The sequence below is a fragment of the Hevea brasiliensis genome, chromosome 13 (genome assembly GCF_030052815.1).
Source record: "Hevea brasiliensis isolate MT/VB/25A 57/8 chromosome 13, ASM3005281v1, whole genome shotgun sequence".
Lineage (NCBI taxonomy): Eukaryota > Viridiplantae > Streptophyta > Magnoliopsida > Malpighiales > Euphorbiaceae > Hevea > Hevea brasiliensis.
The window spans coordinates 91,053,969-91,069,111 of NC_079505.1; the positions used below are offsets into that span (position 1 = coordinate 91,053,969).

The 15,143-nt window shown below is 31.0% G+C and overlaps 1 non-coding gene across 1 annotated transcript; it reads left to right on the top strand.

Annotated features, from left to right (window-relative positions):
* The first annotated feature begins 3,212 nt into the window (after nucleotides 1–3,212).
* LOC131172347 (small nucleolar RNA R71) lies at nucleotides 3,213–3,319 on the top strand. The gene has a single exon (XR_009142829.1). It is a non-coding gene; the product is annotated as a small nucleolar RNA R71 (small nucleolar RNA).
* Nucleotides 3,320–15,143: the final 11,824 nt, after the last annotated feature.

The window sequence follows — 15,143 nt, forward strand, 5'->3', positions numbered from 1 at the left end:
GCTTTAAACTAGTGTCATGCATATTTCAGAACTTTGTTTAATCTATTAGGGCACTTTATAATATGTAGATGCATATATTGGGGGAAATAAAAGGTTGAACTTGAAAATTGCTTTGCTATTTTAGTTAAGCAAACTAACCAGGGGTCTTCATGAACCCCATGTCGATTATCAGGCCAAAAGCTAGCTAGGATATGAGAAAGGTACTTTTCTGAAGGTGACGGTTGAAATAAAATAAAAAAAAACTGTGACAAGAGAGAAGTACCAATTTCAAATATATATAAAAAAAAGGGTATTTCTATCTCCCCTAAGATTTGCAAAGAGCTATAATTATTATGCCTTGATAAATTAGCCTTGTGTTTTGGTATGTATTAATTTAAAATTTTATAGAACTTTAATTGTGTGAGCTTAATTGATTTCAAGCCTTTTGTTTTGTGTTGGAGAATTGTTGATATAGTGGTATGGTGTTGATGGAATTTATTATGATGGTTATTACCTTACTTGCCTCTTCTTTCAAACTTTTAATCTTTTTTTAGAGAATGTTGTGATAGGGTGAAGTTAAGGAACTTTTAAGTGGAGTTGATTGAGAATTTAAGTCATGCTTGAAGACAAGCATGAAATAAGTGTGGGGAAATTTGATAAGTGCATAATTTATTAATTTTACTTCCATCACATTTAATGTTTCTAGGGTATCTTTATGCTTAATTCAGTTGATTAAAGTATAATTATCTATTAGGCATATGTTTAGAGAGTTGTTGAAATAATTGTGTTAAATGGAGAAATTTTCAGTATTTGCATTAATTTGACTCTTGCAGTATTTTTCAGGGTTTTGGTGAAGTCCCAGAACATAGAAGTATGGAAGGAAACTTGGAAAGGTCGAAGAATTGAGAAGCGTTGTTAATAAAAAGTACACGGGTCGTGTAAGCACAACCATGGACCCGTGTAACATTCTGCCAGAAGAAATCCAGAGAACTGAGGAAGAAACAAAGTACATGGGCCGTGTAACTTGACCCGTGTAAATCCTGGAGACCCATGTAACCTTCTGTGCCAGTGCAAGACATATCCATTCAGCTCCAGTAAGTTACATGGCCCTGGGCTGTGTAGTGATACACGGGCCGTGTATCCGTCGACAATCAATTTCCTGATTTTCCTCTGGTTGCAGTTTTTGACAGAGACTCTAAAAAACCTAACCCTAGACCATTTATTATAAATAGAAAAGCCAGCAGCGGACATAGAAGACATTCAGCAGCCTCTCGAAAAGGGAGAATTAGACTTTCGTTCTCTATTCACATTCTAGATTTCTTTAATTTTCTTCTTTAATTTTTCTGTAAGCCATGAACATGAATAGCTAAGTTTTTAATCCAGTTCAAGGGATTCAAGTTCTTTTGCTTGATTTGTGAGACCAGGTTCTTAATTTAATTTATGTCTTTTTGAATATCTATTATTTTCTGATTTAATTATTTTTGATCTGTTGAATAATTTGCTAAAAAGGCCTATTAGTTAATTGTTTGATGTGATCAATTGCTAGTTTATCTTCATAATCCGTAATTGTTGTGTAAGATTGAACATGAGTAGCAATTAAGTTTTATTGATTATAATCCCAGTTTTCGATAATAACCTAAGAAAATAATAGGGTAAATTAAATGATTTATGCTTTATCAATTGTTGTTCAGCTTAACTACTTCCTATTCTTAAAGCAGTTATTAATTTGATGAAGATTGCTTAATACCAATTCAGCTAATAATTAGAGTCAACAAGAGTGTTGGGCTCGAATTGATGAGTATAGGGAAGTCAGGGGTTTACCTCGCTGTTTGGTAAATCTACGTTAAGTATTCAATAAGAGATAATTGTATTTCTTTTGTCTATGATCAAATCAATGCATTGGAATGTGAATTACCTTCGACTGAAGTTTGTTTAATTTGAGAGTTTTTTATTCAATTTTAGATCTTAATTTTTTATTTTTGATTTCTTCTTTGGATTGCAAATTACACCCCCCCCCCCCCAACCTTTGTTTCTTTTTCCATTATACAAGTGCATGAAATTTAATAATTCAGTCTCTAGGGTTCGACCTGGACTTACCACTTATTGTAAAAAATATTTCACAACTGGTAATTTTAGTTAATTAAATTTCTGGTGGATTCAACAACCATCATTATTCCTCAGCTTGCACTTTGAAGTGCATAGTTCCTTAAGGAATTTGGCATACCTAGGAATTTGTTTGATCGCATCAAGTAAAGGTATATTAACCTCTACCTTCCTAAAAGTCTCCAAAATTTCTTTCTCTTGTTCTTCTTTCTTCGTCATGGCCAACCTACAGGGGAATGGAGGAAGAACAGAATTATTAACCTTATTCAGTTTAGGTTCAGTATTTACCTCAACTTCAGGAACTTCAGACTTTGTTGCTCCTTGCTTCTTCTTTTTTATTGACTCATGTGGAGTCTAATTATCAACTTCTTTCCCACTTTGCAACAATATAGTACTTGCATTTTCTCTAGGATTCATGACTGTTTGTGATGGAAGCTTTCCAGAACCTTGAGCTTCCAGCTTACTCACAGATGAAGCTAACTGACCAATCTGCCGCTCTATATTTTGAATGCTATTTCTGGTCTCCTATTGAAACTATTGGGTATTGTTAGCCAAAGCCTTAACAATTTCATCAAGTGACATATCTTGATTTGAGGGAGGTGGAGGTGGAGGTGGTGGTGGTTGATTCACTTGTGGTCTTTGTTGCTGGTATCGATTTTGCACCGGTTGATTCCCATAACTCAAATTGGGATGATCTCGCCATCCTGGATTATAAGTATTAGAAAAGGGATCATACCTGCGTTGTGGTTGTCAATAATGTCCTACTGCATTAGCATGTTGCATTGATTCATCCTCTTGTAACGCAGGACACATGTCAGTAGCATGACCCGAACCCGAACAAATTCCACATACCTTAACAGTTTGCATATTCCCTACAGCCAACTGCCTCACCAAAAAAGTTAAATCAGAAATTTGTTTCTCAAGGTTAGATGTACTTACCTCATTAACCTTCATAGGTATGTGATCTATTCTCATTTCAAACTGCTGAGAATTTGCTATTATGTTAGCAATCAGCCTCCTTTCCTCTTCTGGTGTCTTGTCAACCAAAGCGCCTCCACTAGCAGCATCTATCATACTATGGTCCATTGGTAGAAATCCCTCATAGAAATACTGAATTAACAGCTGCTCACTTTTGATGATGGGGACAGCTTGCACACAACTTTTTAAATTGCTCCCAGTACTCATACAAGCTCTCTCCATTGTACTGTTGGATGCCATAAATTTCTTTTCTTATGTTGGCAACACGGGAAGCAGGAAAATACTTCTCCAAAAATATATGTTTCATTCCATTCCATGAGTTAACAGATCCAGAAGGAAGGTAATACAACTAATCCTTAGTTGTGCTGTCCAGTGAGAAAGAGAAAGCCCGAAGCTTAATCTGATCCTCTGAAACTCCTTGAGGCTTCATGCTGGAACACACAACATGAAATTTCTTTAGATGCTTATATGGATCCTCACCTGCAAAACCATGAAATTTAGGCAACAAATAGATTAGTCCAGATTTTAACTCAAAAGCAACATTTAAAGCAGGGTATTGAATACACAAAGGCTGTTGGTTTAAATCAAGAGCAGCCAACTCTTTCAAAGTCCTGGCAGCCATGGTTTCGTTTTTAGAATTTGAATCCAAATCCAAATCCGAACTTAACTCCCTTGGAGATTGGACTCCTTCAGATGTACTCGGAATCTGCCTAGCTTGCTTAGCCAATTTTTTCAACCGTTTAGCTGTTTTTTCTACTTCTGGATCATAGAACAACTCACCAGATTGAGAAGTTCTTGTCATAAACAAAAAAAATCAAAGTAAAAACAGAAAAATGCCTCTAAACCCTAGAAAATAATCGAATTTACCCTCAAGAGGGTGGGGCCAATAAATCCTATGGATTGATTGGTCTTGATCATAGCATCATTTCCTTCAAAATAGGTATGGGCCGCCCTCCTAATTCAACCAAAAATCTGTCGATGAATACTAACACCGTAATTTTTTTCCAAAAATCTGAAAATAGCAACACTTCACAAAAAAAGGTTATAACAGAATATTCAAACACTAAAAACACGAAATCCAATAAACTTCAGTCCCCGGCAACAGAGCCAAAATTCTTGATGGTTGTCGAATCCACCAGAAATTTAATTAACTGAAATTACCAGTTGTGAAATATTTTTTTGCAATAAGTGGTAAGTCCAGGTCGAACCCTATAGACTGAATTATTAGATTTTGTGCACTTGTGTAATGGAAAAAGAAACAAAGGTTGGGAGGGGGGTGTAATTCACAATCCAAAAAAGAAATCAAAAATTAAGATCTAAAATTAAATAAGAAACTCTCAAATTAAACAAACTTCAGTCCAAGATATTTCTCATTCCAATGCATTGATTCGATCATAGACAAAAAAAAATACAATTATATCTTATTGAATACTTAACGTAGATTTACTAAACAGCGAGGTAAACCCCTGACTTCCTTATACTCATCAATTTGAGCCCAGCACTCTTATTGATTCTAATTATTAACTGAGTTGGTATTAAGCAATCCTCATCAAATTAATAACTGCTTTAAGAAAAGGAAGTAGTTAAGCTGAACAATAATTTATGAAGCATAAATCATTTAATCCACCCTATTGTTTCCTTAGGTTATTATTGAAAACTTAGATCATAATCAATAAAACCTAATTGCTACTCATGTTCAATCTTACACAATAATTACGAATTATGAAGATGAATTAGTGATTGATCGAATCAAACAATTAACTAATAGGCCTTTTTAGCAAATCATTCAATAGATCAAAAATAATTAAATCAAAAAATAATAGATATTCAAAAAGAAATAAATTAAATTAAGAATCTGGTCTCACAAATCATATATAAGAACTTGAATCTCTTGAACTAAATTAAAAACTTAGCCACTCATGTTCGTGGCTTACAGAAAAATAAAGAAAAATAAAGAAGAAATCTAAAAAGAGAATGGAGAACGAAGGTCTTCTATGGAGAACGAATGTCTGAATTGGATGTGTTTTAGCTGCTGCCTAAAGACATATTTATAATAAAAAACCTAATCCCGAAGATAGGAACCAAACTAGGAAAAGTTTTGAAATTCAAAAGAGAGATTTTCAGCCTGCATTCATGTCTCTGAAATCGAGGTCAATTTTCAGTGACTTCCTTTCCGAATCTGTCTCTGCCCTCTTCAGGAAAGTTGTAGCCCTATTTCTTAGCTTTCCAACGGGTACTCATTCACAAAATCTGAGGTCTACAGCCTAAGTTATGGCTCAAAAATCGGGACTGGTTCAGACAGACGGTCCAGTCCATAGTAACGACTTCATTGCCATTTTTCACAATTAAAATGGCCTCATCTCTCGTCTAGCCCCTCATAGAAGTTGTAGAGGTAGCTCTTAAGGTTCAATTGGGCTTAAGCTTGCTTCATTTGGATGTCTGGAACTCCAGATACAAAATAAATACTGAAACTGGTCATGACACATCAATTCTGGGCTTTTGCAATAGACCCATAGCTCATTTTCTCAACCTTGGAGACTGATTTGGGCTTTGGTCCCTCTTTATCATTTGTAGTGTTCTATCTTAGATTTTCAATGGATTAAACAACACTCAATTTGGAGACCCATAACTTTAGAAGCACCTGAAAAATATAGCAGATGTCAAATACTAAAAATTTCTCCATTTAACATAATTAATTTCAACAAAAGATATACCTAAATGATAATATACTTTAATCAACTGAATTATGCATAAAAACACACTAGAAACACTAAATGTGATGGGAGTAAAATTAATAAATTATGCACTTATCACTAAGTTAGTCTTTCCATATCTAGACAAATGTATGTGTTGTATGTTTTAATTGATTGTTTTCTTCATTTTTTGGCAGTGTAATGGAAAAGAATGTCCAAATATTAAAAATGCCCAATATACACATGTGATGAACTTTATTGCCTATGTTTTTTTTTTTCTTCATCAGTTATCCAGTTCGTCACATCTCATGATATGGATTCAAATGATATAAACATTGGGAAGTCCTCTACTTACGATGCACTACATCAGAGCCTAGGTGTAGTGAGAAATATGCAAGGGTGTAGGGCATTCACTGAAAGTGACGGGCCATGCCGGAGCTCAGGTGTAGTGTTAAATGAGCAAGTGTGGGTAAAGAAGTTAGTCCATATGACAGATAGTAGAACAGATAGTGGAATAGAACACAAGACAGGCATGGAGAACAATAGAAGATATCATAGAAGGAAATCAATTAGGAAGGAATAAGATAGGAGGAGAATCAGGGTTGGTACTTAGAATGTTGGATCACTTATAAAAAAATTAATGGAGCTTGTGGATACCTTGAAAAGGAGAAGGGTGAATATTGCTTGCATTCAAGAGACTAAATAGGTAGGAGAGAAAAGTAAGGAAGTGGGTAATTGTAAGGTGGAGGTGTGAGGTGAAATACCATCCACTAAAATTATATAAAATGCACCAGGTAATGCCCAGAAAAGATGATGGAGTCACAATGGTCTCACTCAAGTACCGCTTTCGTAGACAGCATTTCCTAGACATGAACTTCATACAATCCTAATAGAATTAAACCATTGGTAAGTACCATCTTCTCATAACACTACCACGGTACTAAAGATTTATGCCACAAAGGCATAGATAGACAAGAGTCGCCACTCGAGTAATAACCAGGACATATTCAGTGTTTCTTATGAGGGTCATGAATGGCAACTTACTCCTTGCAGAGTTTCCACAACCGTCATTACTGTAGCCTGATGTCTAGGTTTGAGATAGCGGATACGTAAGGGGAAGGTGTTAGACACCCCTTACGCCTGGTCTAACCTCATTAATTTGAGTGTCAATCCTCTACTAATGTTTCTAGAAGTCTTCTTTATTATTCCTTTATTAAACTTTATCATAAAAATGTAATTCTAATCCTACACACGCAAGTAATTTACAAAAGGGTTGTTATTTACAAACAATTTTCATGCACAAGTAACTCCTATCTATGGGGTTGCTAATTATTTAAATGATATTTACCAGATGACTAAAATTAATTTATTATTGAGAATTTAATTTACAAACAAATTCAATTTGAAATAACCCTAAGTTTCTATTTAACCTAATTAATTAATTTTTCACCAAGTTAATCTAAGGATAATTAAACTAAATTAATTATGTACATGTGTAATTTATTCTAATATCACATAAGGCTCAAACAATCACAACTTAATAAAGATTTCTAATATGTAAATTTATTTTACATGCTAAGGTTAGTTTAATTTACAAACAAGATTAATTTTAATTTACAAAGTATTTATTTAAATTAATTACATACAAAAGTCAATTAAATTAAAAACAAAGTTAGTTTAATTTACCAAATAAAAATCCTATTATTACTACAATTTCATGCCAATAGTTATTCTAGGAATTTAGGACTTACTTGTTAGTAATTGCAGTTATCATTGGGGCAAGCAACCCTTAAAAAAGGTTCTTTTCTTCTAGTTTGGCAATGATATTCCTGGCTTACTTCCGTTTAGCTCCATGTAAGCTCCACGCAAATGCCCTCTTTGGTACTTACCTTAGGGCTACTTAACAATTTTGTTTATAATAAAAAAAATAAAGAAACTAAAGAAAATAAAAAAAATAAGAAAATACTAATAACAATTCACATTGGATTCTAACTCTAGTCTCCTAAAGGGGTTAAAATTTCTAATCAACTACAACTAACTAATGGTCTAAGTCTTCTAACATGATCCAAACACTTCATAGCACCTCTTAAATTAAAAGAACATAGAAAAATAGATCAAATATTAATTAAAACTCAAGAACATATAAGAACATGCATAAAAATACAATTTTTTCAGATTTTGGCAGATTGATAGTTGTAAGAAATTTAATTTTTGAAAAATAGTTAGAAATGCCTAAAAATCATGAAAAATTTCTAAAAGACAGTCAACACATCACACAAGATCATAAAATTTATAAACCAAACAAAACTCTAGCCAAATGGTCTACATAAAGCATAACTTTTCTAAGTGACAGAATCGTAATGCTTTTTTTTAAAATTCATAACTCATTAACCACAATAGATGTGAATGCAAAACCAATTGGAAAATATTCATAATATTCTGAAATTAATTTTAGACACCAAATTTATACAAAATTATTAAGAAATAAGGAAGATATGGGCTTTACAAATTGGATATACTGCAAATTAGATTTTGCAGGAACCCTAATTTCAAACAGTCATAACTTATAAAATACATAAGCTTTTTCAGTGATTCTTGAGCCTAAAATTAATAAAATATCGTGAAGAATACGAATATAATTTTACTAAAATTTTTACAGATTCATGAAATAATAAAAAATAATAAAAACATGAGAGACAAAAAACTGAATATGTACAGAGTTGTGCATCCCCTCAAATTAAACATGATTACATGATCCAAATGAACATACAAGATAAATTAAAAGACAAAGAGCATAAAATTAAATATTACATGGCATAGATCTTGAAAAGAAAATAATAAAAGCCAACCTTCAAAAAATCTTGCATGAAAATCTTCTTGAAGAAAAGAAAAGAAAAGAAATAAGAAAGAACTAAAAGAGTTTCTAAAAATCTCTAAATTTTCTATAGCTCTAAGGTATCTCTAAATAGCCCTAAATATTTCTGAATCTTTCCTCTCTTTTCTTCTTCCCTAGTAGGGTATTTATAGAGTTTTGGGAGAGAGGTGTGATAGGGTTTGGAGTCCTAAGGTGATAAGTTTTAGATAACTTAAACAACTGAGATTACAGAATTTGGGTCAGATTGGGATATGGGTGAGGTGTTCCAACTAATAGGAAGAGAGAGAAAGGGGGCGGCACAAATAGGAAGTGAGGAAGAGAGTGGGGCCAAGGGGGAGAGAGAGTTTGTATGGGAGAGGGATAAAAAAAATTTTTTTATTTAATTTTCAGAAAATAAATTAAATAAGTCCTATTTAAAATTTCTAACTAGGCTTTCTTAAGCCCATGGGGCCCAATTAAACTTAATTAGGTCTATTTAAGAACTACCCATATTAATTTTAAATAAAACAAAATTTTATTTAAATTTAATTAAATTAATTTCAAAAAAAAAAACATTTATTATTTTTTTTTCGAGATCATGCCACGAAATTAATTATTCAACTCCATGTCTCCAATTATATTTTACAGTCATATAATTTTTCATCATCGAATTTTTCACAGCCTCAATGCCATACTCATCACAAAATAAGGGTTTGCAGTAATTCAAGGTACAAACTGTAGTTTATCAGAAAGGAGAGGAATAAGAATGGAGTGGGCATAATCATAAACAGGACATTGAAAGATATTGTAATAGCTGTGAAAAAAATAGAAGATAGAATTATACTGGTAAAGCTAGTATTAGAAAGAGAAACAATAAATATAGTTAGTGCTTATGCCTCACAAATAGGACTAGATAGTGAGAGTAAACAAAGTTTTTGGGAAGATATGGATGATCTAATGCAAAACATATCAAATGAAGAGAATGTTTTTATCAGTGGAGATTTGAATGGACATGTAGGAAGTGATAGGCAATGTTATGAGAATATTCATGGAGGTTTTGGTTTTGGCAACCGAAATGAAGAGGGAAAAAGCATCTTAGATTTTGCTATGGCATATGACCTAATACTAGCAAATACCTACTTTATAAAAAGAGAGTCACATTTAGTGATTTTCAAAAGTGGGCAACATAGAAGCCAAATTGACTTCTTCTTAACCAGGAAGATAAATAGAGCCCTATATAAGGATTGCAAGGTCATTCCAGGAGAGGCTTTAACAAGTCAATATCGGTTAGTGATTTTGGATGTCAAGTTTAGGAACAATTCAATTAAAGTTAGAAAAAATAGTGTAGCCCGAACAAAGTGGTGGGAGTTCAAAGGAGTCAAGCAAGTGAAGTTCAAAAATGAGCTTCTCGAGTCCGAAGCATAGAAGTTAGATGTGGAGGCCAATGGTATGTGGATACATATGGCATCAAAGATTAGAGAAGTAGCTAAAAAAGTACTTTGAGAGTCTAGAGGAAATGGACCACCCTCAAAAGAGAGATGGTGGTGGAATGAGGAAGTACAAAAGGCAGTGAAGAGAAAGAGGGAATCGTATAAGAAATTATCTAAGTGTGATAATAATAAAGCATATGAACAGTACAAGATAGCAAAAAAAGAGGCAAAAAAAGGCAGTTAGTCAAGCAAGAGAGAAAGCCTTTGAAAAGTTATATGAGAAACTTGAAACTAAATAAGGGAAGAAAGATATTTACAGATTAGCAAGGACGAGAGAAAAGAAATGTCAAGATCTCAATCAAGTTAGGCGCATTAAGGATAAAGAAGGAAAAGTATTGGTAAAAGATGAGTACATTAAAGAAAGATGGAGAAATTATTTTGATGATCTCTTTAATAATAGTCAAAATGGCAATAACGTGAATATAGACTATAGAGTAATAGAAAAGAATGTGAATTATACTAAAAGAATTAGATCTTTAGAAGTAAAGAAAGCACTTAAGAGAATGAAAGTGGATAAAGCCTGCGGACCTGATGGAATACCAATTGAAGTGTGAAAGTGTTTAGGAGATATGGGAGTGGCATAGTGTAACACCCTAGGCAAATCCCACATAGGCAAAACACGAGAGAGATGCTGGGCTTATAAGTTGATAGTTCGTAACCCCTAGTAACGCGTTTTAAAACTGTGAGGGCTTTGGCCCAGAGCGGACAATATCACTAGTGAGCCGAGCCATTACATTTGTGGTATCAGAGCCACTCAGCGTGCAACCTTGAGCGATGGTGGGGCAAACCTCAGCGAGGATGCTGAGTCCCATAAGGGGGGTGGATTGTAACACCCTAAGCAAATCCCACATCGGCAAAACACGGGAGAGATGCTGGGTTTATAAGTTGGTGGTTCGTAACCCCTAGTGACGCATTTTAAAACCGTGAGGGTTCAGCCCAGAGCGGACAATATCACTAGTGGGCCAGGCCGTTACACATAGTTAACTAAATTGTTTAATAAGATTTTAAACTCAAAGAAAATGCCTGATGAATGAAGGAGTATTTTAGTACCTATTTTTAAAAATAAGGGAGACATACAGAGTTGCTCAAACTATAGGAGAATTAAACTCATGAGCCATACTATAAAGTTGTGGAAAGAGTTGTGGAACATCGATTATGTCATGACACTTCTATCTCTCTCAATCAATTTGGCTTCATGCCAGGTCGTTCAACTATGGAAGCAATCTTTCTCATTAGAAGCTTAGTGGAGAAATATAGAGATGTGAAGAAAGATCTACACATGATTTTTATCGATTTGGAGAAGGCTTATGATAGTATTCCAAGAGATGCCTTGTGGAGAGTGTTAGAACAAAAGAGGGTATCTATTAGATACATACAAGTGTTGAAAGCTATGTATGAAGGAGCAACTACTATTGTGCACACAGTGGGAGGGGACACAAGAGATTTTCCTATCTCAGTTGGATTGCACCAAGGTTCAACTGTTTGCCTTTACATTTTTACATTAATTTTAGATGAATTGACAAAATATATACAAGAGAGTATCCCTTAGTACATGATGTTTGCGGATAATATAGTTCTAATAGATGAGACGCGAGAAGGAGTCAATAGAAAGCTAGAGCTTTGGAGAAGTACTCTAAAATTAAAGGGCTTTAAGTTAAGTAGAACGAAGACAAAATACATGCATTGCAAGTTCAGTGAAGGCGAAACTGATGATAGGGAAGGAGTTAGTTTAGATGGAGTTATACTGCCCCAAAGTAATCACTTTAAATATCTCAACTCAATCCTTCAAGTAGATGGGAGATGTGAGGAGGATATTAGTCATAGGATTAAAGTCAGATGGTTGAAGTGGAGACGTGCCACGAGATTTTTATGTGATCGCAAGATTCCTAATAAGTTAAAAGGAAAATTTTACCGTACAGCCATACAACCGGCCATGTTATATGGTAGTGAGTATTGGGCACTGAAGGAGTCGTATGTGTCTAAGATAAGAGTTGCAGAGATGAGAATGTTAAGGTGGATGAGTGGCCATACTAGACTAGATAAAGTCTGTAATAAGAGTATTAGAGAAAAGAGAGGAGTGGTGCCAATTGAGGATAAGTTGAGAGAATGGAGATTGAGGTGGTTTGGTTATGTGAAGTGTAGACATACGGAGGCTCCAGTTAGACAAGTAGAGCACATTAGGTTAGAGGATAGAAAGAAAAGAAGAGATTGACTTAAACTGACTTGGAGGAGAGTAGTACAGCATGACCTAGAAGCATTACACATTTCCGAGGATTTAACCCAAAATCGTTTAGAGTGGAGAAAGAGAATCCACATAGCCAACCCTAAATTTTTGGGATAAAAGCTTAATTGAGTTGAGTTGAGTATTTACAATATTACAATTTTTAATGCTCCTTAATTTCCTCAAGCTATAGTTAAGCTCAAGATTAATTCGAAACAAGATATAGCATAATATTTGGAACTACCTTATTATCACAAGAAAAAAGCTCCTACATTAATCACTATATATGTGTTTCAAAATCATTTGTGAACTATATATATATATTAGCATAATGCGCATGCTATGCATGGATAATTTATAATTTTTTTTAATTTAATTTTTAATTACATAAATTATTACTATTAAATTAATTTTCAACTAAAATTTCTCTCTTATTTAATTTAATTTAAATAAATTTTTCACATTTTATAATAATATATTTTAATTAATTTATAGTATAATTAATTAAAATATTTATTTAATTCTTTTTATACATATATTAATAATAGTTTCCATAGTTATTTCTTTTCAAATGTAATAAAATTTCTTTATTCAAAAAGTAATTTAGATTTCATGAAATTTTTATATTTTATCTCATAATTTATAATATTTATTTTTTTAGATTACGAAAAATATATTAGACTAATAAGAAAATATGTTATTTTAAAAATATATAAATATAATATTTTTATTATTAATATAATAAAAAATATATTAAATCACTAATAATGAATTAAATTATTTAATTTTAATAATAATGAAAACATATAATATTATTATTAATTAAAAATAATATTTTATTATATTATATTTTAAAAATACTAAATTTTTATAAAGTGCAAATTTTTTTTGTTAATCTGATATATTTTTTTATAAAATAATTTTTTCACAAAAATAGTTATTACTTTACCTAAATTTATTATATAAAATAAATAAATTTCATAAAAAAATTAAAATTTCAAAATTTCATCATTTTCTATTAATACAATAAATGCTAAAATTACATGTTATTTTTCAAAAAATAGATCTCGTAATTTTAATATTATAACTTTAATTTTTTTTTTTAATATTTTTACTTGTAGCAAGATTTTTTATGTAAAAATAATAATTTTTTTATTTAATGTTCATATATATATATATATATTCGCATTTTACTTATAAAATACAACTTCTTTAATTTTATTAAATTTTCTTTATTTTTCATTAATTATTATTCAATTGTTTTAAATTATAATTAAGTTATTAATTTTTTAATTATGTATATGTAAGATACAAATTATTTAATAGTTATTCTCTTAATACTATAATAAATAGTTATTATTATAATATAAGTTACAATATATTTTAATTGAAAAATTATAATAAAAGCATTCAAATTCAATTTTTATAATAGTAAAATATTTCTTATTTACTTGACCGTTTCAATTCAAAAGCTATAAGTTGGTAATAATAATAATAATAATAATAATAATAATAATAATAATAATAATAATTAATCTTAAAAAATAAAATAAAAAGAATATTAAATTATTAATATAAAAAATACATGCTAATTATAAATAAATTAAATTTCTATAATTTGTTTTTATAACTTTTATATAGACTATATTTTTAATAAAAATTTCATAATAAAAATAATAAAAAATATAACAATATAATAAAAATATATATTAAAGATATGAAATAATTTAAGGCTAATTAAATTATATAATGTTTTTTAAATTAATGGTCATCAGTAACCTTTTATTATTATTATTATTATTATTATTATTATTATTATTATTATGGAGGGTGATATATGAAATTTATTAAAAAAATAATATAAATAATTTTTTAAATATTATATTTAATCACAAATTATCTTAATTTTTAAATTAAATTTTAAAAAAATAATAATTTAAATTATAATAATTAAAAGTGAAATTAAAAAAAATTAAATTATAAAAAAAATTATTTATAAAGGGTAACACGTGACAAGCTCTATAAAAAAAATGTCACATGACATCTTCTTAAAAATACATTTACACTTTATATATATATATATATATATATATATATATTGGAAAGGAAAAGCTTTCTTTGCATCAATTCCAACGGCTTTTTGGATCATAGTGCATGATATTCAGCAGGTAGACCTGCAGCTTGTGCACATAGTTTGGCCATTCCATCTATCACAATACGGTTGCTTGCACAATTGAATATGTTGCTACTTGCAGCTTCTGGGTTCTCAATAGTTAGTGTAAGCATATTAGAAAACCCTGAACCAACATTACCCACCGGCTAGAGTTAAGCCCTTACCTTGAGTTAACTAGCAAGCATATGATTAAATTTTTTTTCAATTAAATAATCAATGCCGCATCTGTGAGTATTAACAGTGTTGGAGTAAACAAACCTTTATTTGCTAACAGTACATAATCATAGGATTCATTTTATCACAAAATAAACCTTAAACCCTAAAATAAAAAAGGTTTGATATCACAAAATACTTTTTTTATAATTTTCTCCTTTTAATATATTGGGCGTATTAAAAATATATTTACTTTATAGGGACATTTAAATCTTTTATATATATTCAACTTTAATACTATTGTGTTAAAATTTATTTATTACCTTTAAATATTGTGTTTTTTTAATAATATCTAGATTTATATCTTTTTTAAATACATTTGTTTATTCTCATATATATTTTTATTAATAGATATAAGTTTTTATCTCCTCCTTAGAATGATTTGACGTCTTTCTTATATGAGAACGGGAATGAATCCGGTTAAGAGGTAAGGCGGGAC